The sequence below is a fragment of the Netta rufina genome, assembly GCF_964035555.1.
Source record: "Netta rufina genome assembly, chromosome: W".
Taxonomy (NCBI): domain Eukaryota; kingdom Metazoa; phylum Chordata; class Aves; order Anseriformes; family Anatidae; genus Netta; species Netta rufina.
The window spans coordinates 5,271,362-5,277,361 of record NC_140139.1 but is presented as its reverse complement, the minus strand read 5'-3'; positions in this window follow the sequence as shown (position 1 = coordinate 5,277,361).

Sequence of the window (6,000 nt, the reverse complement as noted above, 5' to 3'; positions counted from 1 at the left end):
CTACTTTACAATCTTACTGATTGTGGAGTCAGCTTTCCGTGACTCAGGAACAACACTGATATCACTCCAGTGTCTATTGCTGCATAGTGCTGGCACAGCATCAGGACTCCTTCCAAGCCCCCAAGAGCCAGCAGGCTGGGGGTGGGCAAGTGATGGGGAGGGGACATTGCTGGGGTAGCTGACCTAAACCAACCAAAGGGATATTCCATAACACCTGATGTCACACTCGGCAATCAAAAGGGGGGCTCTTGTGGGGGAGGGGGCTGTTCCTCCTGAACAACCACTACGCGTTTTGAGGCCCTGCTTCCCAGGACATGGCCAAACATCGCTCGTTGATGGGAAGTAGAGAATAATATTTTTCCCTTCTCTCTGTGCTTCTGCACGGACTTATTGTTTCTTTTGTTTCTTTTCTCCCCATTCCCTTTCTTTTTAATTAAACCTTTATCATCTCAAAACTTGAGTTCTCTGTGTTATATTTTCTCCCCCTTCCTCTTTGAGAAGAGGGGGAGTGAGAGAGCGGTTGTGGTGGAGCTCGGCTGCCCACCTGAGTAAAATACCACAAAAGGCCAGAAGATTAGCAGCAAGGAAGACTTCTGTCCTTCAAGAAAAGACCACCAAAGTATGCCAGACAACCACCGAAGGACTCCAGTACGGATACGAATAGAGATGGGAACCTATGTTAATGATTCTTCAGAGACCTGATGAATATACAAAAGGCTTATGGGAAATGAAATGAATATGTACTTGTCCCACTAATATAAGCACACTGATAGTAACTGTTGGTGTGCAAGTTAGGTGGAGCTATCCCCCTTGTGCCTGGCATGTGCGCACAGCGCCAAATAAACATACCTGCTTTATAACTATTCTAAGGTTACAGAGTCTGATTTCCACAAATCAATCCCATCTATCAACAGGTTCTCTATGAAGATCTTATGGGGGACAGTATCAAAGGCCTTCCTGAGGTCCAGGAAGACAATATCCATTACATTCCCTTCATCCATCAGGTTGGTGTTCTCGTTTCGACTGGGACAGAGTTAATTTTCTTCATAGCAGGTAGTATGGTGCTGTGTTTTGGCTTTAGGATGAGAATAAAGCTGATAACACACCAATGCTTTAGTTGTTTCTGAGCAGTGCTTACATAAGTCAAGGACTTTTCAACCTCTCATACCGCTGTTATAAATGAAGAGATACAACTCAATCTGAATTTAGTAATATTTATAAAAGGCAAGTAAACAGTGCTGGGTGTGTGGGGAGCCTATGCTCTACCAACATGCATACTACCATCAAACTTCCTAAATATATAGAACATTGCTTTTACATATTCATAAGAAACCTGAGTACGCCTATACGTATGTACAATCAGAAAAGGTATCAATTGAAACGTAAACATGGCAAAGTTTTCCAAATTCTGGCAAGTGTTTAACAAACAATCTTTAAGTCTATTACTATTAATGTCTGTGACTGGGGGAGCATAGTTGGAGTTGGTAATCCCGGTTGAAGTGCTCCCATATCTTCCATGGCTTCATTAGTTTTTCTCAGATCATATAACAGTCTCCATTTCCCATTCCTTTTCTTGATTACAAACACCGGAGAATTCCAGGGCTAGTCATGGTAACAATACGTCTCGCTTTAAGTTGTTAAGCAACTCGGCCTTCAGCCCTATGTATCCTATTCCTCCCGGATCAAAGGGAAACATATCCATCTCGTTTTCAAGGCCAATAAGGCCTGGATCAAAAGGCACGTCCAGGTTACCAGGGGGCGTAACAGCAAAGGCCTGCGATGGCAGTAGCGGCGGGAGGGGCCAATGGTGTAGCAGAAGGATCAGTGGATGAGCCCGCAGCTCCCTCACTATCTGGCAAAACCACACGTTTCTGATTGTGGTCCCACATGGCTCTTTAAGGCCTCAGTCTGCTCACCAGGTGCCGAGCAATCCCACTGCAACCTTGTCGTTTTTAGTAGCAGAGTCCCACACCTGGACCTCAATTTGGTCAGGATCATAAACTGATTGTTAATAAAGGGAATAAGCTGTAAAGTTACCAGGACAGTCTTTGTTTGTAAGGACGTATGATTCCCCATAATGCGCAACTGCTTACCTTCGGCCAGCGAGGGGCAGTTGTGTGCGTGGGTCTGCTTCTCTCAGCTTGAGCTTCTTTCCAGCTCCGGTTGAGAGAGGGAGTTAGGAGAATACAATAACTCACTAACCTTTTAGAAAAGAATTTACTAACTTTTAGAAAAGGGGGAACTGAGAGAGGGAGTTAAGGGAATCTTATCAAGTAGAGATAGAGTGCTGACAGCATGAAACTAGGATGGTGCAAATTAATTAAAGCAAGAAGCCTTGGGCCCCTTTACCAAGGTCAGTCTCTTGATAAGAGTGTGAGCCTATCTCAAACTGGCAGAAACTGGTCCTGCAGATGGACAAGGGCCAAGGAGCAACTGAGTCTGCGCAGAGACAAGAGGTCAACTAGCGGTGACGAGGAAGAGTCATCAATCTTCATCCCCACGACCCCAGACGACCACCACCAGGAGACACTGCGCAAGCACAGAGGGGAGGAGTTTATGGAAATGACTCCTTGGAACTAATTTTAATATGAAGCGGGGACAGGTTATGAATATGTATAGGCATAGTGTGAAACTTCATGCATATGTAACTCTTTGCTGCATATAACCAAAGCAAGTTGCCACATCAGGTGCGCACGACTTTGGAGGGACTACCCCCCCGTGGTGCTTCCCAGTGATAAATAAACATACCTACTTTACAATCTTACTGATTGTGGAGTCCATTTTCCACAAGTCACGGCACCTATTTCCAGCGACTTTCTATACGAGCTTCTTTGAGCGGTTTGCTGAGTTTGGCCGAACCTATCTTCATGAGGCAATCAATGTCCCTGTTCCTGTCCTGGTCCCTGTTCTGATGACTATCAAGATTGGGGGTTGGAACTATATGGTCTTTAAGGTCCTTTTCAACCCAAGCCATTCTATGATTCTTATGCAAACGTAGTAGTATGCAACTGGTGAAAGCTTCAAGAAACCAAATCTAAAAATGCAGCAGCTCACGCAAAGCCATTTTACTGCGGCTGAATCTGAATCTAACCAATGTCAATAGTCATTATTTCTTTTCCCTTTATAGCACATCTGTATATTTTTATTTTCATTGTGTGTATATACATGAGTTTTAGTTGCAAAATGCAGAAACTAGCACATGCAACTACCATGTAAAAAGATCTTTTCTACTTTTTAGCTCTGAAAAATGCCATGTCCTGCCTCAGAGCATGCTCAGTAGTAAATAGTTCATCTTGTACTGCAACAAAATTCAAATTTTTTTGCCCTGTGTATACTGTCAGTAAATGTGATATGGCCATGAAAGTGCACAATTTGTGCAGCACCGAATGTAGTACTAAATCCTGAGATTTTATATTGAAATAGTTGTTAAAGGGAGAACAGAGAACAAATAGGAGATGCCTGACTTAAAATGGAATAGCAAATCCCTATTAGTTACCTGTGCAGTCATCAGAGAACACAGAAGTAGAAAAGAAAGAAACAGAGAAGAGAATAAGGAAGAAACCTAGCAAGCAGCTAAGCACCACACAGCCGCTTGCTCACTCACTTCTCCCCGCCTTAGTGGGATAGGGGAAAGAATTAAAAAAGGTAAATGTTGGGAATTGGCATAATTGTTCGATCTAAGCTTGCTTTAAGCAACCAGGGTAGGCCTTAGAAATCTCAGGGCCTGCTGTAGCTGAGCAAACCAGGCTGCCAGAGTAACTGTGAGAAGCTCCCACGGCAATGACTCCCACATCACCCAATTAAGGAACTCAGATAATATTGTTATCAGCAGCTGGCCTCAAGGACTAGGTCTACGTGGCCGTTAAGCACAAAGGGGGTTGTTTTCCTAACTTCTAATCAAAAGGGGGGTTCTTTTCTTGCAGGTGGTGTTATTTTCTTAACAGTTTGTCTGGGTGCTTTTGACCAATAATCTTGTGTGAAACACTGTCCACCCCTGTAAAATTCACTATAAAAGTTGGGCTATTCGGGCAATAAAATGGTGAAGCATGATCTGACTCTGCTGGTGTCTGTCGTGCTTTCGTCCGTGCTTCGCAACAAATGGCTCCCGAACAGGCTGAGACCTGAACTGGACCTGAACAGGACATCGCAGCGGGAGACCTGAACAGGGCCTGAACAGGACATCGCAGCGGGACAGACATCGCACCGGAGCAGGACATCGCAGCACCGGAGCAGACATCGCAGCCGAGCACGGACATCGCAGCGGCGCCGGGGCGAACATCGCAGCGCAGCGGGACACCAGCGGCACCGGCACATCCGAACGCAGGTAGAGCAGGAGACCAGCGGCGTCGGGACCAGCGGCGCCGGGCGCCGGGATATCGGCGCGGCGCCGGGACCAGTGCCGCCGGGGACCAGCGGCGCCGCGACATCACAGCGCCGAGACTGAGACATCGGAGCGGCGCGGGACATCGGAGTGGACATCGGAGCGGACATTGGACCGGCGCTGCACCTGACCAGACACCGAGCCGCAAACACTGTACAAAGGACTCACGGTAAGACACGGGGAAAAGAAACCGTGGGGAGCGTGGGAAAAGATCCGCGGGGAAGCGCGGGAAACAGAACCGCGCAGGGACGCGGGAAAAGGAGCCGCGGAAAGCGCGGGACATTGAAATAATCGCGGTGCGATGCGGGACATCCGAGATGGAGTTGCTACGGGAGACCAGAGGCGTCAGTGGACAACGGTAGTCGACTCTCACCGTGTGGCGAGTCGGCACAGAGCAGAGGGACGAACATCAGGACCCTGCAGCCTGTCTGACGGAACCATGGAGGCAGCGGCAGCAGTGGCTGTGCTGTTTCGCTCTAGCATTCCTTTTATTAGAGGTTTATCTTGCAATGCAAAAAAGACTATTCGTCCCCAGATCGGTGTTATAACTATGTTTCTGGATAACATTCCGTGGGGTTGCCACATTCTACAGGCTATTAATGACGATTTAGCTCTATTGCAGGGCAGGAGTGCAGAGACGCAGATTACACCGCCAAATGACCACCGGCAGGCTTGTTCACAAACAGCTTCTAGGGTTGCAGCTGGCACGGCCTGCAGCCGTATAGCAGACGTTACACTCTCTTTCCTAACTAGTAATCATGTGTCTCATCCATTTGTGGTGATTGGTCAGTGGCAAAAAGAAAAGGGGGAGAGTAAGGGGCGACAAAGACAGAAATGGTACCAGGAGGATGCCACTGACACTAACAGCACGGGTAATAGGAGTAGTATAAGTGACACAGGTGCAGGGCGGCGGCGGGCGCTGCTGTGCTGCGGGGCACTCTGCCTGCTGCTCGCCTTCGCCGGCCTGTGCACTGCTGCCGACAGTGCTAGAACAAAATGTGAAGACTGCTCAGATGGCAGTGATGAGAGTGCTTGTGTGAAGAAGATGTGTGCTGAATCTGACTTTGTGTGCAACAGTGGTCAGTGTGTGCCAAACAGATGGCAGTGTGATAGGGATCTGGACTGTGAAGATGGGTCTGACGAAAGTGCTGAGCTGTGTCATATGAGAGCATGCCGGGTAAATGAAATCAGCTGTGGTCCTCAGTCAACCCAGTGTATCCCAGTGTCCTGGAAATGTGATGGTGAAAAAGACTGTGACAGAGATCCTGATTGCAAGGATGGAAGTGATGAAATTAACTGCCCTTCTCAGACCTGCAGGCCAGACCAGTTCAGATGTGAAGATGGGAACTGTGTCCATGGGAGTAGGCAGTGCAGTGGTGTGAGAGACTGTCTGGATGGCACTGATGAAGCAAACTGTAACAATGTTATTCAGTGCTCTGGACCTGGCAAATTCAAGTGCAGAAGTGGAGAACGCGTAGATATCAATAAAGTGTGTAACCAGCAGAGAGACTGCAAGGACTGGGGTGATGAGCCCCTGAAGGAATGCATCATAAATGAATGTGACTGTCCAGCTGGGTTTGAGTTTGTAGACAAGAGAAACTGTAGAGATATTGATGAAT